At 38.5% G+C, this 23886-nt stretch overlaps 1 protein-coding gene across 6 annotated transcripts in view; it reads left to right on the forward strand.

Annotated features, from left to right (window-relative positions):
• Nucleotides 1-23886, forward strand: part of CTNNA2 (catenin alpha 2) — a 1151183-nt gene that overhangs the window by 213381 nt on the left and 913916 nt on the right. Inside the window, exon 1 of one of the 6 annotated variants that reach the window (XM_044261520.1) lies at nt 14445-14471. The exons of the other annotated variants lie outside the window; for them this stretch is intronic. The gene's annotated coding sequence lies outside the window, so the exon portion shown is untranslated. Of the gene's footprint in view, nt 1-14444; nt 14472-23886 lie in introns of those variants that run through there. 6 annotated transcript variants of the gene reach the window in all.

Here is a 23886-nt window from a genome sequence, read left to right on the forward strand (position 1 = left end):
CACATTCTTTACGGGCTGAATGTACCCTGAGGCATTTCCAGCAAAGGATTACCTTTGTCATCAAACGCGGTCATATATACCACTGCTAGCTGAACAGGAGGGAGAAGAAGATCTGGGATTATTAGTGAACTACTCTTATTTCTCCTTTTTTTTTTTTTAAAGGCTAGATATAATTTCTAGAACAGTGTTAGGCAAAAGTAGGCTCTCAAGATACTTGTTTTGAACTGTGTTTAACTGTCAAATGGAATGGTAACTCCAGCTCAGTTTTACCCTTCTTAAAGCAAGAAAACCTATGGCAGTCTCTCCACTGATATTATTTGATTTATTCTTTATTTCTTTGTCTCGTGGGCAATGAGAACAGACTGAAGATAAAGTGGTTCAAAGACTGTTGTTGACACCACATTCAGCTGCACCGTGTTGCCTCCTCGTTCCTTCTGCTGTTACTTTTTTCTTGGATTCCAGATAGCTGCAGAAGGAAAGCTGCAGAAGGAAAGCTCCTCAGATCGCTGTGCTGTCATCTGATTAATGACAGTCAAACTTTAGCTGGCCCAATTTCTTTATTGCTCTCTCTCATTCTCCTAGTACTTTAGTCTCTGAGACTTAGGAAGGTGGGGTTGAGATAAAAACAAAATACAAAAGATGGATCATAGTCCTAACTGTTCCTAATAATAGTGAATTGTCAGTCTTCCTGTGCCCCTTTCCTTCTTTACTTTCTTACAAACAAGAGGTCAAGTGGGATATACAAATAAGTCTGAAAAGAGACCAGGACTTCTGGGTAGTTCATCAAAAAACTTCAACTTGATGATTAAGAATAGGGGCTGGGCCACATCTTCCTTATCCATTTATCCCTTGAAGGGCATCTTGGTTCTTTCCACAATTTGGCGACCGTGGCCATTGCTGCTATAAACATTGGGGTACAAATGGCCCTTCTTTTCACTACATCTGTATCTTTGGGGTAAATACCAGTAGTGCAATGGCAGGGTCATAGGGAAGCTCTATTTTTAATTTCTTCAGGAATATCCACACTGTTCTCCAAAGTGGCTGCACCAACTTGCATTCCCACCAACAGTGTAAGAGGGTTCCCCTTTCTTCACATCCTCTCCAACACATGTTGTTTCCTGTCTTGCTAATTTTGGCCATTCTAACTGGTGTAAGGTGATATCTCAATGTGGTTTTAATTTGAATCTCCCTGATGGCTAGTGATGATGAACATTTTTCTGTGTCTGATAGCAATTTGTAAGTCTTCATTGGAGAAGTGTCTGTTCATATCTTCTGCCCATTTTTAAAATATGATTGTCTGTTTTGTGTGTGTTGAATTTGAGGAGTTCTTTATAGATCCTGGGTATCAACCTTTTGTCTGTACTGTCATTTGCAAATATCTTCTCCCATTCCATGGGTTGCCTCTTTGTTTTCTTGACTGTTTCCTTTGCTGTGCAGAAGCTTTTGATCTTGTGGTCCATATACACTATGGAGTATTATGCCTCCATCAGAAAGGATGAATACCCAGCTTTTGTAGCAACATGAATGGGACTGGAAGAGATTATGCTGAGTGAAATAAGTCAAGCAGAGAGAGTCAATTATCTTATGGTTTCACTTATTTGTGGAGCATAACAAATAACATGGAGGACAAGGGGAGATGGAGAGGAGAAGGGAGTTGAGAGAAATTGGAAAGGGAGGTGAACCATGAGAGACTGTGGACGCTGAAAAACAATCTGAGGGTTTTGAAGGGGTGGGGGGTGGGAGGTTGGGGGAACCAGGTGGTGGGTATTAGAGAGGGCACGGATTGCATGGAGCACTGGGTGTGGTGCAAAAAACAATGAATCCTGTTACGCTGAAAAGAAATAAATATTTTTTTTTTTTTTAAAAAGGACAGTTTAAAAAAAAATTACTCATTTCCATGAAGTATTTTGGGGATGCACATTTATATGTCATCAAGATTTTAACTATGAAGAAATTTTTTTTCAAAATATGTGTTAATTTTTTTAAGAGCTGCAATGTGTCCTGAATAAATCACAGTGGACGTAAAATTTAAAAAAAAAAAAAAAAAAAGAAAGAATAGGCGGTGGGACACATTTTCCCTGAAGGGTCAGAGGATAAGTATTTTCGGTATTATGGGTCCTCTGGTCTCTGTATAGCTATTAAACTATACCCTTGTAGAGAGAAAGTGGCCATAGACAAAATGTAAACAAATGGGTGTGTCTCTGTTACTGTAACATTTATTTATGGAAAATTGAACTTTATTTTCATGTATCGTGAGTCATTGTTTTTTAGAATTTAATTCTTTAAAAATGCAAATATTGGGGGGTGGCTGGGTGGTTCAGTGGGTTAAGCCGCTGCCTTCGGCTCAGGTCATGATCTCAGGGCCCTGGGTCGAGTCCCGCATCGGGCTCTCTGCTCAGCAGGAAACCTGCTTCCTTCTCTCTCTCTCTGCTTACTTGTGATCTCTGTCTGTCAAATAAATAAATAAAATCTTTAAAAAACAATTGCAAATATTGGGGTGCCTGGGTGGCTCAGTGGGTTAAAGTCTCTGCCTTCGGCTCAGGTCATGATCTCGGGGTCCTGGGATCGAGTCCCGCATCGGGCTCTCTGCTCAGCAGGGAGCCTGTTTCCTCTCTCTCTGCCTGCCTCTCTGCCTACTTGTGATCTCTGTCAAATAAATAAATAAAATCTTTAAAAAAAACCATGCAAATATTGTTCTGAGCTTGCCAGTCATAAGACACAAATAGGTAAAGAGGAGAAAGTAGAAATGGCAGAGATCAGGGAAGAATTTCCTAACCCAGGAAGATAGGAGCTAGTTTGTGTTGTTGTTGTTGTTGTTTAATGAACATATAATGTATTTTTAGCCCCAGGGTACAGGTCTGTGAATCACCAGATTTGCACACTTCACAGCACTCAGCATAGCACATACCCTCCCCAATGTCCATAACCCCACCTCCCTCTCCCTCCACCCACCGTCCCCCGGCCACCCTCTGTTTTGTGACATTAAGAGTCTCTTATGGGACGCCTGGGTGGCTCAGTTGGTTGGACGACTGCCTTCGGCTCAGGGCGTGATCCTGGAGTCCCGGGATCGAGTACCACATCAGGCTCCCAGCTCCATGGGGAGTCTGCTTCGCTCTCTGACCTTCTCCCCTCTCATGCTCTCTCTCACTGTCTCTCTCTCTCAAATAAATAAATAAAATCTTTAAAAAAAAAAGAAAAAGAGTCTCTTATGGTTTGTCTCCCTCTAGATCTCATCTTGTTTCATTTATTCTTTTAGGAGCTAGTTTTTAAAGACTAACAGTGCTTAGACTTGGCCAACTGGTTTTTGTTTTTTTTTTTAATTTATTTATTTTCAGCATAACAGTATCATTATTTTTTCACCACACCCAGTGCTCCATGCAATCCGTGCCCTCTATAATACCCACCACCTGTTACCCTGACCTCCCACCCCCCCGCCACTTCAAACCCCTCAGATTGTTTTTCAGAGTCCATAGTCTCTCATGATTCACCTCCCCTTCCAATTTACCCCCCCTTCTCTCTAACTCCCCATGTCCTCCATGCTTTTTGTTATGCTCCACAAATAAGTGAAACCATATGATAATTGACTCTCTCTACTTGACTTATTTCACTCAGCATAATCTCTTCCAGTCCCGTCCATGTTGCTACAAATTTGGGTATTTGTCCTTTCTGATGGAGGCATAATACTCCATAGTGTATATGGACCACATCTTCCTTATCCATTTATCCCTTGAAGGGCATCTTGGTTCTTTCCACAGTTTGGTGACCGTGGCCATTGCTGCTATAATCACTGGGGTACAGATGGCTCTTCTTTTCACTACATCTGTATCTTTGGGGTAAAGTACCCAGTAGTGCAATGGCAGGGTCATAGGGAAGTTCTGTTTTTAATTTCTTGAGGAATCTCCACACTGTTCTCCAAAGAGGCTGCACCAACTTGCATTCCCACCAACAGTGTAAGAGGGTTCCCCTTTCTTCACATCCTCTCCAACACATGTTGTTTCCTGTCTTGCTAATTTTGGCCATTCTAACTGGTGTAAGGTGATATCTCAATGTGGTTTTAATTTGAATCTCTCTGATGGCTAGTGACTATGAACATTTTTTCATGTGTCTGATAGCCATTTGTATGTCTTTATTGGAGAAGTGTCTGTCCATATCTTCTACCCATTTTTTGATATGATTGTCTGTTTTGTGTGTGTTGAGTTTGAGGAGTTCATTATAGATCCTGGATATCAACCTTTTGTCTCTACTGTCATTTGCAAATATCTTCTCCTATTTCGTGGGGTGCCTCTTTGTTTTCTTGACTGTTTCCTTTGCTGTGCAGAAGCTTTTGATTTTGATGAAGTCCCAAAAGTTCATCTTCGCTTCTGTTTCCTTTGCCTTTGGAGACATATCTTGAAAGAAGTTGCTGTGGCTGATATCAAAGAGATTACTGCCTATGTTCTCCTCTAGGATTTTGATGGATTCCTGACTCACATTGAGGTCTTTTATCCATTTTGAGTTTATCTTTGTGTACGGTGTAAGAGAATGGTCGAATTTCATTCTTCTACATATGGCTGCCCAGTTTTCCCAGCGCCATTTATTGAAGAGACTGTCTTTTTTCCACTGTATATTTTTTCCTGTTTTGTCGAAGATTATTTGACCACAGAGTTGAGGGTCCATATCCGGGCTCTCTACTCTGTTCCACTGGTCTATGTGTCCGTTTTTATGCCAGTACCATGCTGTCTTGGTGATCACAGCTTTGTAATAAAGCTTGAAATCAGGTAACGTGATGCCCCCAGTTTTATTTTTGTTTTTCAACATTTCCTTAGAGATTCGGGGTCTCTTCTGATTCCATACAAATTTTAGGATTATTTGCTCCAGCTCTTTGAAGAATACCAGTGGAATTTTGATCAGAATAACATTAAAAGTATAGATTGCTCTAGGCAGTCAATCAATGTGATAGAACAAATTAATAAGAGAAGAGAGAAGAACCACATGGTCCTCTCAATTGATGCAGAAAAAGCATTTGACAAAATCCAGCATCCGTTCCTGATTAAAATGCTTCAAAGTATAGGGATAGAGGGAACATTCCTGAACCTCAACAAATCTATCCATGAAAGACCCACAGCAAATATCATCCTCAATGGGAAAAAGCTTGCAGCCTTCCCGTTGAGATCAGGAACAAGACAAGGATGCCCACTTTCACCTCTCTTGTTCAACATAGTATTAGAAGTCCTAACAACAGCAATCAGACAACAAAGAGAAATAAAAGGTATCCAAATTGGCAATGAAGAAGTCAAACTCTCTCTCTTTGCAGATGACATGATTCTTTATATGGAAAACCCAAAAGACTCCACCCCCAAACTACTAGAACTCATACAGCAATTCAGCAACGTGGCAGGATACAAAGTCAATGTGCAGATATCAGTGGCTTTCTTATACACTAACAATGAAAATACAGAAAGGGAAATTAGAGAATCAATTCCATTTACTATAGCACCAAGAACCATAAGATACCTGGGAATATACCTAACCAAGTAGGTAAAGGATCTGTACTCAAGGAACTATAGAACACTCATGAAAGTAATTGAAGAAGACACAAAAAGATGGAAGACCATTCCATCCTCTTGGATCGGAAGAATAAACATTGTTAAAATGTCTATACTGCCTAGAGAAATCTATACTTTTAATGCTATTCCGATCAAAATTCCACCGGTATTCTTCAAAGAGCTGGAGCAAATAATCCTAAAATTTGTATTGGCCAACTGGTATTAATAGATATCTTAGAATAAAAAATATCTGTTGATGCAAATTTCCAACATTGATGTGCAAATTGAATCATTAGTCAACATACTTTTTTTTGAAATTGTAAGGAATTTGTGAAAGAAATCTCAAAGCTAATGTTTAAGAAATCAGGTAAATTACACATAAACCAAAAACTCTAGTTCTGCCATAGTTTTCACAAAAGAAGAACATGTTGATTCTAGAAACTCAGATTGATAAGCCTAATTAGGATGCTTAGCAATATTCAACAGCAGGTTTTTAAGCAGCAGGTATGTGACTCCTTAGAAATCAATGACACCCTGTCAGGGTTTCCTTACCAAAAGGGGGAAAAAAAAACTTAAAAAGGAAGAAAGAAAAGAAATCTATCCAGGTCACAATTATTTCTCTTTTTAATTGGGCTTTTAAAACATAGATATCCATCCACATGTTATCACATTCCCCCTGAATCATTTGTTCTATAAATACTTGTTCAGGACCTACTCCGTCTTGGGAACTGTTCTAATTGCTTAGAATATGGTAAGAAAACTGACCGAGATCCCTACCCTCTTGGAGCTTTTATCATTCAAGATCTGCATCCCTGGGAACCCAGCATGGCCAGGGTCTCCCACTGCCTTTGTTGCTAGTCATTGCTTGGGACACAGTGTCCCCTGATAATGCTTTGTACATGGCACCATACATAAAGGTATGTACAGAAGGCAGGTAAAGTTTTCATTTGCTGCCCTATCCATTTAGATCTTTTGCTATGGATAGACTTACCAGACTTAACAGATGTGCTGGCTTAACAAAAGAAAATTATTGTACAGGATTAAAAAAAAAATAAAACAAAAACTTTCAAACAGTACACTAAACATGACTGCGAAATTGATATGAAATCCCCCAAGGAAAAGACCTTTATTGATTTCCTTACTTACTAGCCTTATTTCCCTATCCCTTACTCCCTATCCTCCAAGAGGATCAGTACTTACTCATATAAGTACTTACTCATGTAAGAACAACAACAAAAACAAAAAAAGCTGCCCCTTCCTGTGGTTGACACTTGGGTTGTCAATCAAGTGTCAGCAGAATGAGGGCTGATTCAAGCTTGTTTGCACCATCATCAGGAACCTGCTTGTGGGGCACAACTTGCTTCAGCCTTGATTGCAGACTTGTTCTTCCTCCAACGATGCATGTTTCCAAATATGTTTTATACAGTATAGTGCTCCCAGATTTCAGCAGGACAGTCCATAGTGACCTTTGGCCAGACAGACATAAAAAGCTGTCCAGGGAAGCACTAGAGATTTGTTGCATGTAAGTGTTCATATAGTTGACACTGTTGTACTGTACACTTAAAATAGTTAAGATGATAAATTGCATGTATGTGTTTTTTACCACACTTAAAAGAAGCTTGTCCAGGGCAAATGTGGGTATCAGGTGATCTCTCCTCATTAGAGAATTGCAGACATTCTCTCTGTCTTTTCAGTTGTCTTGCTGTTATATGAATTGTATTAGATATGTGCTCTCTTCTAAAGCACATAATGCGATTACCTTAGGTAGTGGTGGTTCAACCCATAAGGAAAAAGGGAAATAACTTTTTAACTGTCCCATTCTTCATCAATATGCAGACCAATGTGCATTCCATGTGTCTCTCAACACTCATTCATTGACCCAGATAAACTTGAGAAACCATCTTTAGAGGTCTGATTACCTTTAAAAAAAAAAAAAAGATTTTATTTGTTTATTTGACAGAAAGACAGCGAGAGAGGGTGCACAAGTAGGAGAAGTGGGAGAGGGAGAAACAGGCTTTTTGCTGAGCAGGGAGCCCGATGTGGGGCTCAATTCCAGGATCCTGGAATCATGACCTGAGCCAAAGGCAGATGCTTAACAACTGAACCACCCAGGCATCCCTAATTGTCTTACATGTATACCTGTGCTGGGGAATGAGATAAGGTAGAGAGAAAGCTTTCACTCTTCCAGTCAGGGAGGTGTGCTGTGTCGTTCATGACAATTAATAAACTCACTGAATTCTCTACTAGTTAGTCCACTTCTGGAACATTACTACAGTTTTATTTTATGTATAAATTAAAAGGGATGTTGATCAGCTAGCATGTATCTTTAGGAAGACAAGCACTTAGGGAAAGATCTTAAAAACCAGAGAGTAGGAGTAGAGGAATGGCCGGTATTTAGCATGAAGAAAAAATACGGAAGAGGGCCCTGCTTGCATCTACACATACCTGAAGGACTACCATGAGAAATCATGTCTTCCTTTAGATGGTAGATTGAGGCCCAGCGAATGGAAACATACACATCATCATATGGTAATATGGTTGTGAATACCAAAAGAAACAGTTTTTAGGACATCAAAGTCACTTCTATTGGTGTATGAGTGCTGCAGGGGGTGGGGAGAGGTACACAAAGACTACGGTTTTAGTAAAAGCCTTTCAGCACTATGTACATTTTTAAAAAAATTTTAATAAACATATAATGTGTTTTTATCCCCAGGGGTACAGGTCTATGACTTGCCAGGCTTACACATTTCACAGCACTCATCATAGCACATACCCTCCCCAATGTCCATATCCCCATCATGCTTTCCCGTCCCCACTCCCCCCAGCAACCCTCAGTCTGTTTTTTGAGATTGAGTCTTTTATGGTTTGTCTCCCTCCCGATCCTATCTTCTTTCATTTTTTCTTTCCTACCCCCCAAACCGCCCTTGTTGCATCTCCACTTTCTCATATCAGGGAGATCATATGATAGTTGTCTTTCTTCGACTGACTCACTTCGCTAAGCATAATACTCTCTAGTTCTATCCACGTCATCGCAAATGGCAAGATTTCATTTCTTTTGATGGCTGCATAGTATTCCATTGTGTATATATACCACCTCTTCTTTATCCATTCATCTGTTAATGGACATCTGGGCTCTTTCCATAGTTTGGCTATTGTGGACATTGCTGCCATAAACATTCGGGTGTACGTGCCCCTTCGGAGCACCACGTTTGTGTCTTTAGGATATATACCCAGCAGTGCAATCGCTGGGTCATAGGATAGCTCTATTTTCAGTTTTTTTGAGGAACCTCCACACTGTTTTCCAGAGTGGGTGCACCAGCTTGCATTCCCACCAGCAATTTAGGAGGGTTCCCCTTTCTCCACATCCTCACAAGCATCTGTCATTTCCTGACTTGTTAATTTTAGCCATTCTGACTGGTGTGAGGTGATATCTCATTGTGGTTTTGATTTGTATTTCCCTGATGCCGAGAGATGTGGACCATTTTTTCATGTGTCTGTTGGCCATCTGGATGTCTTCTTTGAAGAAATGTCTGTTCATGTCCTCTGCCCATTTCTTGATTGGATCATTTGTACTTTGGGTGTTGACTTTGATAAGCTCTTTATAGATTTTGGATACTAGCCCTTTATCTGATATGTCATTTGCAAATATCTTCTCCCATTCTGTCAGTTGTCTTTTGGTATTGTTAACTGTTTCCTTTGCTGTGCAAAAGCTTTTGACCTTGATGAAATCCCAATAGTTCATTTTTGTCCTTTCTTCTGTTGTCTTTGGCGATGTTCCTAGGAAGAAGTTGCTGTGGCTGAGGTCAAAGAGGTTGCTGCCTGTGTTCTCTTCAAGGATTTTGATGGATTCTTTTCTCACATTGAGGTTCCTCATACATTTTGAGTCTATTTTCTTGTGGGGTGTAAGGAAATGGTCCAATTTCAATTTTCTGCATGTGGCTGTCTAATTTTCCCAACACCGTTTGTAGAACAGACTGTCTTTTTCCCATTGGACATTCTTTCCTGCTTTGTCGAAGATTAGTTAACCATAGAGTTGAGGGTCTATTTCTGGGTTCTCTATTCTGTTCCATTGATCTATGTGTCTGTTTTTGTGCCAGTGCCATACTATCTTGATGATGACAGCGTTGTAATAGAGCTTGATGTCCAGAATTGTGATGCCACCAACTTTGGCTTTCTTTTTCAATATTGCTTTGGCTATTCAAGGTCTTTTCTGGTCCCATATAAATGTTAAGATTACTTGTTGTATTTCTTTGAAAAAAATGGATGGGATTTTGGTAGGGATTGCATTAAAGGTGTTGATTGCTTTAGGTAGAATAGACATTTTCACAATATTTGTTCTTCCAATCCAGGAGCATGGAACATTTTTCCCTTTCTTTGTGTCTTCCTCAATTTCTTTCATGAGTACTTTATAGTTTTCTGAGTATAGATTCTTTGCCTCTTTGGTTAGGTTTATTCCTAGGTATCCTGTGGTTTTGGGTTCAGTTGTAAATGGGATTAACTCCTTAATTTCTCTTTCTTCTGTCTTGCTATTGGTGTAAAGAAATGCAACTGATTTGTGCATTGACTTTATATCCTGACACTTTACTGAATTCCTGTACAAGTTCTAGCAGTTTTGGAGTGGAACCTTTTGGGTTTCCCACATATAGTATCATATATCATCTGCAAAGAGTGATAGTTTGACTTCTTCTTTGCCGATTTGCATGCCTTTAATTTCTTTTTGTTGTCTGATTGCTGAGGCTAGGACTTCTAGTCTATGTTAAATAGCAGTGGTGATAATGGACATCCCTGCCATGTTCCTGACCTTAGCAGAAAAGCTTTCAGTTTTTCTCCATTGAGAATGATATTTGCAATGTGTTTTTCATAGTTGGCTTTGATAATTTTGAGGTATGTGCCCTCTATCCCTAAACTTTGAAGAGTTTTAATCAAGAAGGGATGCTGTACTTTGTCAAATGCTTTTTCAGCATCTATTGAGAGAATCATATGGTTTTTATTCTTTCTTTTATTAATGTATTGTAAAACATTGATTGACTTGTGGATGTTGAACCAACCTTGCAGCCCTGGAATAAATCCCACTTGGTCGTGGTGAATAATCCTTTTAATGTACTGTTGGATCCTATTTGCTAGTATTTTGGTGAGAATTTTTGCATCTGTGTTCATCAAGGATATTGGTCTGTAATTCTCTTTTTTGGTGGGATCCCTTGTCTGGTTTTGGGATCAAGGTGATGCTGGCCTCATAAAATGAGTTTGGAAGTTTTCCTTCCATTTCTATTTTTTGGAACAGTTTCAGGAGAATATGAATTAATTCTTCTTTAAATGTTTGGTAGAATTCCCCTGGGAAGCCGTCTGGCCCTGGGCTTTTGTTTGTTTGGAGATTTTGGATGACTGTTTCAATCTCCTTACTGGTTATGGGTCTGTTCAGGTTTTCAATTTCTTCCTGGTTCAGTTGTGGTAGTTTATATGTTTCTAGAAATGTATCCATTTCTTCCAGATTGTTGAATTTGTTGGTATAGAGTTACTCATAGTATGTTCTTATAATGTTTGTACTTCTTTGGTGGTTGTGATCTCTCCTTTTTCATTCATGATTTTATTTCTTTGGGTCCTTTCTCTTTTCTTTTTGAAAGGTCTGGCCAGGGGTTTATCAATCTTATTAATTCTTTCAAAGAACCAGCTCCTAGTTTCATTGATTTTTTCTTTTGTTTTTTTTTAGTTTCTATTTCATTTATTTCCACTTTGATCTTTATGATTTCTCTTCTCCTGCCGGGTTTAGGCTTTCTTTGTTGTTCTTTCTCCAGCTCCTTTAGGTGTAGGGTTAGGTTGTATACTTGAAACCTTTCTTGTTTCTTGTTTTTTTTTTTTTTTTTTTTTTTTAAGATTTATTTATTTATTTATTTATTTGACAGGGATCAGAAGTAGGCAGAGAGGCAGGCAGAGAGAGGAGGAAGCAGGCTCCCTGCCGAGCAGAGAGCCCAACGTGGGTCTCGATCCCTGGACCCTGGGATCATGACCTGAGCCGAAGGCAGAGGCTTTAACCCACTGAGCCACCCAGGCGCCCCCCTTTCTTGTTTCTTAAGAAAGGCTTGTACCCCTATATATTTTCCTCTCAGGACTGCCTTTGTTGTGTCCCACAGATTTTGAACCATTGTGTTTTCATTATCATACGTTCCCATGAATTTTTTCAATTCTTCTTTAATTTCCTGGTTGACCCATTCATTTTTTAGAAGGATGCTGTTTAGTCTCCATGTATTTGGGTTTTTTTCCCAAATTTACTCTTATGATTGAGTTCCAGCTTCAGAGCACTGTGGTCTGAAAATATGCAGGGAATGATCCCAATCTTTTGATACCAGTTAAGACCTGACCTATGACCCAGGATGTGATCTATTCTGGAGAATGTTCCATGTGCACTAGAGAAGAATGTGTATTCTTTTGTCTTGGGATGGAATGTTCTTAATATATCTGTGATGTCCATCTGGTCCAGTGTGTCATTCAAGGTCTTTATTTCTTTGTTGATCTTTTGCTTGGATGATCTGTCCATTTCAGTGAGGGGAGTGTTAAAGTCCCCTACTATTATTGTATTATTGTCAATGTGTTTCTTTGATTTTCTTATTAATTGGTTTATATAGTTGGTTGCTCCCATGTTAGGGACATAGTTATTTAAAATTGTTAGGTCTTTTGTTGGACAGACCCTTTGAGTATGATACAGTGTCCTTCCTCATATCTTATTATAGTCTTTGGCTTAAAATATAATTGTTCTGATATAAGGATTGCCATCCCAGCTTTCTTCTGATGTTCATTAGCATGGTACATTGTTTTCCACCCCCTCACTTTAAGTCTGGGGGTTTCTTTGGGTCTAAAATGAATTTCTTGTAGGCAGCATATTGATGGATTTTGGTTTTTTATCCAATATGATACCCTGTGTCTTTTGATTGGGGCATTTAGCCCATTAACATTCAGGGTAACTATTGAGAGATAGGAATTTAGTGTCATTGTATTGCCTGTAAAGTGACTGTTACTGTATATTGTCTCTGTTCCTTTCTGGTCTACTACTTTTAGAGTCTCTCTTTGCTTAGAGAACCCCTTTCAATATTTCCTGTAGAGCTGGTTTGGTGTTTGCAAATTCTTTCAGTTTTTGTTTGTCCTGGAAGCTTTTTATCTCTTCTATTTTCAGTGATAGCCTAGCTGGATACAGTATTCTTGGATGCATGTTTTTCTCGTTTAGTGCTCTAAATATATCATGCCAGTTCTTTCTGGCCTGCCAGGTCTCTGTGGAAAAGTCTGCTGCCAATCTAATGTTTTTACACTTGTATGTTACAGACTTCTTTTCCCGGCCTGCTTTCAGGATTTTCTCTTTGTTGCTAAGACTTGTAAATTTTACTATCAAGTGACAGGGTGCGGACCTATTTTTATTGATTTTTAGGGGCGTTCTTTGCATCTCCTGGATTTTGATGTTTGTTCCCCTGTCCATATTAGGGAAATTCTCTTCAATAATTCTCTCCAATATACCTTCTGCTCCCCTCTCCCTTTCTTCTTCTGGAATCCCAATTATTCTAATGTTGTGTCATGTTATGGTGTCACTTATCTTTCGAATTCTCTCTTCATGGTCCAGTATTTGTTCATCTCTCTTTTGCTCAGGTTTTTTTTTTTTTTTTTTAGGTCAAGCAAAGCTTTATTTCCTGCTCAGCTTCTCTATTCTCTGTCATTTGGTCTTCTATATCACTAATTCTTTCTTCTGCCTCATTTATCCAAGCAGTAAGAGCTTCCATTTTTTATTGCACCTCATTAATAGCTTTTTTCATTTCAATTTGTTTAGTTTTTAGTTCCTTTATTTTTCTAGAAAGGGCTTTTATCTCTCCGGAGAGCATTTCTCTAATATATTCCATGCCTTTTTTGAGCCCAACTAGAACCTTGAGAATCATCATTCTGAACTCTAGGTCTGTCATATTACCAATGCCTGTATTGATTCGGTCCCTAGCCTTCGGTACTGCTTCTTGTTCTTCTTTTTGTGGTGAGTTTTTCCACCTTGTCATTTTGCCCAGTTAGGAATATATAAAGGAGCAAATAAAATGTTAAAAGCATGGCAAAGATGCCAGGGAAATGTGCTTTAACCAAATCAGAAGAGATTCCAAATTGTGGGAGGTTGAAAGGACATAAACAAGAAAAAAAAAAGTAAGGAAAAGAAAACAAATAAGGAAAAAACATTAAAAAAAGAAAATATATGTATATACAAAAAAAATAGTTAGATAATGTGGAAGATAAAATATAAGTATGATAATGAAGGTTCAAAAAAAGTTTATTATTATTATTATTTTTTGGTAAGGTATTGTTAAGATAAACTAGTTAAAAAAAAGTTAAAAGAGGAAAGGGTAAAAGTTAAAAAAAAAATTAAGCAGAAGGAAAAAAAAAAAAGTTTAACTGTAAGACTAAAGAATCACAGTGAGAAAGCCATGAATTCCTTGCTTTGCTTTCTCCTCCTCTGGAATTCCGCTGTTCTCCTTGGTAAGTGAAGTTGGTCTTGGCTGGGTTTCTTGTTGATCTTCTGGGGGAGGGGCCTGTTGTAGTGATTCTCAAGTGTCTTTGCCTGTGGTAGAATGGCCCTGCCCTTACCAGGGGCCATGCTTAGTAAACTGCTCGGGTTCGCTTTTGGGAGCTTTTGTTCCCTGAACGCTTTCTGTAGTGTTCTGGAGGAGGGGAATGATAATGGCGGCCTCCCGATCTCCAGCCCACAGGACCTGAGAGCTCGGGGTCCCACTCCTCAGTGTGCCCTCAGAGAAAAGCACCCAATTGCTCCCGTTTCCCTGGCCTCTGGTTGCGTTTGGAGAAAAGCGCTCAGTTGCTCGCACTTGGAGAAAAGCGCCCGCTCGCTAGCCCTTGGAGAAAAGTGCTCAGTTGCTTCCGTCTCCATGGCCTCCGGCCACACTCGGAGCTCCCCCAGCCTGCGACCGGTTCAAGGTAACCCCGAGCTGAGAGCTCACTCCTTGGCTTTGTCGCTGTGGCTGGCTTCCCTGCTCTAATACCTGTGAGCTCTGCAACACTCAGGCAACCCCAGTCCTTCTGTGATCCTGCAGGATCTGGGGTTACACTGACCCCACGTGGGCTTCACCCTGGTTTAGCCTCTGGAGCGATGTCCCTCCATGGAGCAGACTTTTAAAAGTCCTGATTTTGTGCTCCATTGCTCTGCTACTTGCCAGGAGCCGGCCCCTCCCACCGCGGTCTATCTTCCTGTTGTTTTGGACTCACTTCTCTGCAGGTCTTACCTTTCAGAAAGTGGTTGATTTTCTGTTTCTATAATTATTGATATTTTCTTTGATTTCCCATTGGATTTGTAGGTGTTCATAATGTTTAGCTAAGCTATCTAATTGATCTCCTATCTGATGTTGTCCCAGCCTGCTACTCCTCAGCCATCTTGACCTATGTACATTTTTTAACTATGTAAATAACTTTCTTGATGAAAGTAAACATTGTCTAGGGGAGGAAAAAAACCTACAGGCTGCCTTGGGAATAAGTGAGTTTCTTGATTTAGAAAAATTCAAGTGGCTATTTCCTTTTGATTCTTTTGCTCAGTTCTATCATGCTTCCTTCAAATTTTGTTAGTGAAGAGATAGCAGAAGACATGGCACTTCTTTTGGAACTGTCTTCTCCAGCCAACTCATGGCACCATGACCTCTGCATAGGGGTTCCTAAGAGAAGAGTGGTTTAGGCTGCATGATGAAGGTATGGCTACACCACAGCAAAGGAGAAGCAGCAATAGCATGGCTATTTTAACCTACTTACCATTGCAGCTAGAGGTTTTATACAACATATTCCATAATAACCTTTTAACTTGAACTTTTTTCATATGTATACCTCTATATGTATGTATATGTATATGTATATGTATGTATACCTCTAAAAACATACCTATGTTTTTCTTTTTCTTTTCTTTTTTTAAATATACATATAGATATAAACTTCAAGGTAGTCCTCTTTCCCTAATCAATACTACCCCTATATATAAATCATTTTTAATTTCCCTTTATCTCTGGAAAGTTCAGTTCCTTAACAAAGATAATAAGACACATCCAGGAAGAATAAAATAAGCTTCTGCACCCACATTGAGGGTTTATAGCCACCCTTCCATCTTTTTCTTCAGTCAGTGTTTCTGTGATTTTGTTTTGTTCTAGTATTATATAAATTTTATCCTTGGGGTTCATTTTGGCTGGGTTCTTTTTTTTTTTTTTTTCTTTTCTGTCATTTACTTTTGTCGGTCTTTTTGTCCATTTTTGTTTGTACACCATATAAGTCCTACCTTGGGGGCTTATTCTGGCTGGGTCTTCTCTTTTTTTTCCTCTCTCTTTTTTCCTTCCTTCTTTCTAGAAGAAAGCTCACTTTCATTCTCTCTTTCTTTCTTTCTTTCTCTCTTCTAGAAGCTACTGAAGGATTCCCAGGTAGCTGAAAGCTTGACCAGATCATTGCTAAGATTCCATAAGTCTGAGATATATAAATAGTACGTCTCACATTCTATAATGTGTATTTATAAGTATGACTAATTCCATTGGCCACATCGTAGGAAAAAAAAAATCAGAGTAAATATGATCAAGGTGAGCCCCAAGGTCAAAGTAAAGTATGATTTGATGAGTCAGTTGAAGAGTCAAAATTCATATCAAGGTATCTAGGGATAGCAGTTCAGGAGGTGGAATTAACCTCAGAGATTATATGGGACATAGATGTGAGAAAGCCTAGAGAGTAAATGTTGATTCATGGACCTGAATTAGAACCCACCTTCCATTCTAGAATACACATGGTTTACCTGAATGAGAAGAAGTTTATTAACTGGCTAGATAGCAAAATCCTCGAGGTTGTAATAGGATTTTGGTACCTCGGTGAAGTCTAGGATGGATATGTATATCCTTATTAGTAACTTAGCTCTCTCAGCACGGAGGTCATCTGGAGTCTCTTGAGGGCCATTTGGCTTTAGAACTTCTAGGTAATCCTCTGGGTCAAGTTTGATGCTTGGAAAACAATTTTGTACGTATAAAGGGAAAAATACAGGACAGCAAATGTAACATCTGCTTAGAGTATCTCCTTTGCTGGTAACTACATGCTTTGGTTTATTCTGTGACACAGTATGTATTGCTTTTTAGGTGCAGTTAACAAGTACATTTATTAGTAGGTGCTTCACAATAGAAGAATTCTCTCCTTTCTTAATTGTAAAACCCTATAGAAATTAGTGGAATCATATTCAGTATACTATGGGTACATGAGAGACTTACATATCCCTACCATAAAATTTGACATTATTAACAAATTAATTATCAATGAAATTGGTTCATTAATTCTGAAAATTTCAAATTTCCTGAGTCAGGTAGTTAACAGGGATAAAAAATGATCGGCCCCTACTTTCTTCTGTCTTAGAATTCTTGCTGCCTTTATCCATTAGTTTGATGTAAAAAGGAAACACATGTAACTCAGACTGTGATTTAAAGATGACACCTCTGAAAATGCATTGCATCTAAACACTAGACCTCACTTCTACAAAAGACATATCTCTTACCTCTTGGAAATTACTTTTTTGCCTTCTTTGTTGGTTAATGAAAAATGTGTAAGGCAATGCATGCTCATCTAGAATCAGCTCTGATTATTTTACTTTAAATGATAATACCAGTGTATCAAAAAGGTTTTTGTTTGAAATGTCTGATGCTTTGAATGGGCAAGTCTCTGAATGGTCACCGCATTTTAGGGCAACTTTCCTCCTACTTCTTTTAACACTGTACAAAACCTAGGGAAGGAACAACCAAATAAAATAGAATACCTGCATTTGTTCTATAATGAGAAAATCACCTATAAACTAATAGGTGACTTAAGAGATGAAGTATATAATCTAACATGCCACTGGCCTAGAAAAGTATGATTTATCCCACATTACGCTCCTAGTTGGGGACAAGATCTCAGTCATTAAGCTCAGCATGTATATTCTTCAGTCTGGCACTTTCTTTGTTCTGTGTCTGGAGACATCTGCTCTGCATGGGAGCGTCAGATAATAATTTCTACCTGCTTTGCCTTACTGCTTTATAAATTGCTTGTTGGTAGGAATGGTATCTATACCTAAACACATATATTGTATTTCTAAATATTATGTGGTAAAATAACTTTCTTTGTAATAATAGGTTCTAAATAATTTTGAGTGTGAACCAAAAATATCAGACACTTTTAGTAGTATAGTTCTATTGAATATAGTCAAATTTGGTACTCAGATCACAGAAAATTCTCATTAGAAATATGCTGTCACCACCTTATGTTCTAGTTTTCAAATTAATATATTTGGATGAGGAGGGTAAACAATACCAACTTTGTTGAGGAGGTATTATGTGATACGATGGAAAATGTTTTCTCTTTTTATAATAAAGCTTTATATACACTGCAGAGGCATCCAAATTCAACTAAATTAGAAGAAATAAGTCAGAAGAAATGGAAATGGAGTGTTTATAGAAATATTTCTTAACATTTCTTCACTTTTCAATGGGCTTTCTGTGATAATCTTTTATATCAGAATTTGATATAATTTTCCAAAAAGTAATTTATGTAAATAATTAGGGGGTACATGTGGTCATTTATTCATTTATTAAACTTCCATTTTCTGAACACCCACTATGAGCCACACTCTCTCTGAGGCCCTGGGCATGAAATGAGTAGCAACTTAGGCATGGGCTTATCACCAATAAAAGGCAGAATATATTCAATATTTATGATAAGCCAGATACTGAAATGGACCCACCACGTATGTGATTGGGTGGGCTGGGCAAATCTTAACTGAGGTGGAAGCCGTGGTTGAATTGGTTTCATTGGAGAGTGTGAGTGTGAGATAGGATTGTCATGCTATCAAAAGTGTGCATGGAGTTAACACAAACAGGCTGTTCGCTGAAGTGTTTACTGAGTGTCTAGAGTGGTTGATAATTAGAGTATGGAAGTTTTCCACAATTATCCTGACTAGTGTGTCTGCATGGAGCAGTACGTACAGATCTCAGAGTATCTCTGTTCCCTAAAATTATCTAACCTGACTTCCACTGTCTTTCTTGACCACCCATCGAAGTGAGCCCACCACCTACCTCAGCATTTCCTTTGTCTCACTAGTTAAGATTTGTATTACCTGTTTATTACATTTACTTCTGTAACGGTCTTCTCCCCACAGCTAGATTCTAATGCCATGAGAACAGGGACAGTGTCTGTGTCGTGCACCTGGGTACACCCACGGCTCATTATCCCAAGTGGCACCCAGACGTAGTGAGGGCTCGGTCAATAATTTGTAGAGGCTGGAAGGTGAGTCACTAAATTACATATCCAGTTACGAAGTTAAGAGTAATGTCATTCCAAATTATGATGCTGTATTTTTCCTCTGTGAACTTTAATACATCTACCAAGTTGGATCTGCCTTTTATTTTTATTTTGGAGAAAGGAATTATACATTCGTTTAAAGAGGAATGAAGGTAAGTAAATGTGATAAAATAAAAAAGCCAAAGAAGGAAGTAAATAAATGGGATATTGTAACATTTATAAAGGTTCCTTTAAAAAAAAATTTTTGCTTTGCTATTTTCGTAAGAAAAGTTTTCTGCCAAAAGAACGAGCAGTTAGACGAGTGTCTTTCTCACTCCCTGGAGACTCGCATGGTTGTCTCACTTGCCTCTTCACGAGTCCTATTAGTTTTGTAAAGATTGGATGGCTTTTCTTTTTTTTTTTTTTTTTTTAAACCAGATTTAGAGCGGGGCTCTCTTGCATCCCTGCTGATTTCTTTGGCAGCACTCTCTCCTGTCTTGTGAAGAGAATCTTTTCAGTTGCACTGATTATCAAAAGTCACTTCTAAACATAGATTGCTTTCCCCTCACTGACATCAGCGTAGCTGTTGAGAGTTAAAATGGGTGTCGCACCGCGAGACGAGAAGCTGAAGTGAGGAGATGAAGTATTTAGACTCTGTACACTAGATTAGAATTTTGTTGTCTTACTCATTGTATGAATAACTTTGTCATCCAAGTATAGGCAGAGGTTGCCTATTAAATGAGCTTCCACCATCAGCTAAATAGACGGTGTAAGTCGATCACAGGACTTGACCGTGTCACTCGGTTAAGAAGCTACTGCTTTACGAGCTGCACATACATGTGCTCTGGCTTCGTGCAGAAGTCTGGGTTTATTTATAGTAGGAAGATACCTGGCATGGTTCAGAGGGTATGCATATGAGAACTGAAGGCTGTCCAGTGTCCAGTCTGTCATAATAGGAGCTGGCAGCTTTCCTGAAGCAAAACGCCCACCATACCAGTTGTACACCTGAGCCTTCCTGCTAATATATATGGCACTTTTTGTCCAGGAGATGAATATATGTGAATTCTTGTCTTTCCCACCCCTTACAGATGGGTTCAGTTTGGGGGCCTGATCTTCTGACTCATTTTCCCTGCCTCTTTTCTCTTGGTGCTAAAGTCCTTCTCTGCACTAACGCCCAGAGTCCCATACCTGACTCCCTAAGGAGCTCCCAGCTCCATTGCCTCCTGGCTGAGTTAGAAAGCCTGAGTCCTACCTCCAGATCCCTCCACTACTGCCTCCATCTTGTCTTGAATGTGAATCTTGCTCTGACCCACCATGGTATCAGCACTGGTTGCTTAATTTAGAGCTGCAGCAACCTGGAATTCCTCCATTATTCCACCATCCCGAGCCCTGGGCTGCCCTGCAGGATGCTACCTATGTTGATACTGATGAGACTGGTGTCACCAGCTCAGCAGGGAGCACAGTTGCACCTAATGGCCCCTGAGGGCCCCAGCCTCTTTCTGCAGATGACTTCTCTAGTTCACTTGCCTATTCTCTTCTCAGTTAATTATGGGTTCCATCTAGTATTCCTGCCCCTGTTGTGACAAGTGACACCTCTTAAGGGAAAAGGCACAAGAAGGGGAGGCTGGGGATCCTCATGTTTGTGTTAGGGCTTGGTGCTTTAAGAATTACAGGAGATGTTCTCCTTTTCCTGCTTCACTTGGTGGCTCCTTGAGAAACCTTTGTGGGAATAAGGGGAACTTCTACATTTCTCCAGTGTTAAAGGGATGTTAAAGTTGACTCTGTGATGTTTACTGAAGATATTTGTGTTTAATGCGAGCACCACTTTAACGAATTAGCAAGTCAGTCATGAGTGACTAGCTTGACTTTGCAACATAACTGCCCTGCAGTACCCACTTACTAGTCATTTTGCTTCCCTGTCTGGCTTTCTCCTGCTGCATGGCACAGATTTATAGCACATCATAGCTAGAAGGGACCATAGAGAAGCCTTTGTCCAAATATTATTGCTTACATTTTATATTTTATGGAAGTTAGGCCCAGAATGTGAGTTGTATAAGCTTTCATTGTAATTAGAAGTTATGATTCTACTTCCACAATGATGCATGTCTTTCATATTTAGCATGCCATAATGCTCACTTTATCTGAATTTTATCTGCATTCATATAAAGGAAAACATCTCTATCTAAATTGTCAAAATCCATCTTGCTATTCAAACATAAAAAAAAAAATAGGACGATCAAGTTAGAAGGATGAATAGAGAGAATCAGGTCTGGCGTCAACGCCTGGCTATGTTACTGACATCCCTGTGATGTTTTACCAAGAATCCACCTGATGTTACCTCTCTCTGGCATATGATTGGTGCCTTTTTTCGGTATGGTTGTGCAGATGGATTGAGAGAAGGCATTGTAAATACCTAAAGCTTTTCAGAACAAGTTCCCCCAAAATATGCTTTCCTATCCTTACTGGCAGAAGGGTGAGTTCATGAATATTCATGCACATTTTTCTAATATCCTAATGTTAGTAATAAATAGATAACATAAAGTTGGCATTGGGCAAGGTCTGAGACCTTCTCTAGGACCTCATAGCTATACTTTTTCAGGTATCCAGGAAAATCTAATCATCTAATTACTGTAAAAAACTGTCTTCTCTCATTTCTTTTTTCATCTTTCTTTGCTTTTTCTTTTCTTTTTTTTTTTTGTCAATGCATGGTATCATGAAACATCTCTTCTCTTTAGTGCCTTAGAGAGTCTCCTATTCTTTTCTACAAAATCTCTGTGACCCATAGATTTACAGCATATCATTTACTATTTCTCTTTCTCCTGTGCTGCCTAGGAGATGCTCTTTCAGTCCAGAAGGAAGTAGTTGCAACATAGTAAGTGAATAATGAGAAGTGCCTGATGTTGTTAAGAAAGTGCATATGAATCCAGTCACCATGTCCTGGGTAACTTAGGGTCTGCAGGTCTCCAAGTGCAGGGCTGTGAGATTGGGCTTAGGCACACGTATAAAATTATATAAAATTTAGCCAGAGGTTTGCAGTTAGAAAATATATATTATATTTCTCCCTGATTTATGCACACATTACTCAAGAATACATGAATAGTACCTTGAACCATAAATGGACTTGGATTTCTCTGGTGATTTATAATTTCACTTTCGGCATATCCTTTTTGTCTACAGGTATGGGGAGAAGGATGAGAAAAAGAAAATTATGTTTTGCCCTTCTCCATCTGAAGTTTGATAACCACAAGAGGTATATAGCTAGTTGATTTACATGGTTATAGTACTAATGTGGCCTGTCTTTCAGACTTGATTCCTAGGTCAACTAAATATATTGATTTTTCTTCAGAGTGAGTCAGGCAAGAGAAGATACGTTTTATTCTTGCTAAGAAAAAGAGTAAAAGCAGTAAACCATAGAGTGTGTTATGTCCTTTATATATGGGGAACATTTCATTATTCTTATCTACTATACTAATGTTGTTAAGGTAATATGGAAAAAATTAAATTAAAAATGGTTGTTAGGACAAGACGAAAAATATGTAAGACTTCAGATCACATTTTATGTTTTGAGTTTGTAATTGTGGTTTAAAAAATTCCTTGGCTATAAAAAGTGAGTTAGTTTTAAATAGTCTAATTAAGCAATCAGTTGTGTTGCTTATCTACATTCACAAAGAGCAAATGGAAAACCGGAAGTGACTACATGTTGCTTAATTAGTCCAATTAAACACCTGCTTAAAACTTTCTGGCTCAGCAAAGCTTCAGCTCCTCAAAATCACTAGCACATTGCTAAAAATACAATTTTTTGAAATGTAAATATTTAATTTAAAAAATTGTTGAACTATTCTCTATACTGTATGAAAAAAGTAAAGAAAAATGTGAAGTATGCATTGCTTAAAATGAAAAATTAGACTGAAATTAAGCTCATTTAATAGCACTATGCAGGTATATTCAGTTTGGAAGTTTAGAAAAACATTATGAGAAAATAAGGTGCATAGCTAAAGAGAATTATGAGACATTTCATAAAATATTTGGGACACTTTGGTAAAACACTGGAATGGTCATCTATGGATCAACGTTAATATTAAACTAATATTCTCCCATTTACAGTGGATATAGGAAATAAATTTTAAATATTTATGTATAAAGCTTATCATCATGAACCACAAGTGAAGAACTTTATTTTATTAGGATATAGAATGTAGAGCTTAAAATAACTTAGGGGTAATTTTAAATTTAGAGCTGAAAAAAAGAGGTCCAAAGAAATTAATTTACCTCAGTATTAGAAGCTAATAAGTGATTGGTCTGGGGCTCAAGTTCCAGTATTCTGACGTCACATCCAACACTTTCTGCATATGGTTGTGTGTTCACTGTTACTTTTTGGAGCATCTCCTTTGTTACTATGTACCTCAAATAAGCTATCATATTTAACTCTCACCACATTTCTATGAGGTCTACATTATTACCCTCAATTTTAAAAATAAGAAACTGAGTCTCAGATTCAGTGATTTCTCACCCAAATAAGATAAGGCAGACTCCAAAACTTACATGCTTTCCCCATGCCACTGCATTTTTATGACATTTCGTTCTGCAATATTGCTTTAGACTGATCCTTTAGACCCCATTCTGCAGTTTCAAAAACACAAATACAGTCTTTTTGGGGGGGGGGGTTGCATGAAAGAATCCTTACTAATACAGTCTTTAAAGAGAAATGAGCTGCTTTTTTTTGTGAATTGTCCAAATAAAAGTTTACAAGAAGAATCTTGACAGGATAATTACATCCTGCTCATTTTCCCCTTTATTTAATCAGCAATTCCCTAGAACCTTGAAGCCTTTTAGAGGTAATCTAAAGAAATGTAGCTAGTCAATATGACAGTGCATTCAAGTGGAAGGCTGTCATTCTATCCATGAAGAGATGACCCAACAGTAAAATGTCAATGTGTGTGTGTGTGTGTGTGTGTGGTTTTCTGTTTTTTCCTCAAGCCATTGGCATTTTGCTAGTGGTTTTTAGTTTAATGGAAGAAAAATAAAAAATACATGTGGAAATCAAAAAAAGTCATTAGAGGGTATAATTATTTATTTG

This window comes from Neovison vison, chromosome 8 (genome assembly GCF_020171115.1).
Source record: "Neovison vison isolate M4711 chromosome 8, ASM_NN_V1, whole genome shotgun sequence".
NCBI lineage: Eukaryota > Metazoa > Chordata > Mammalia > Carnivora > Mustelidae > Neogale > Neogale vison.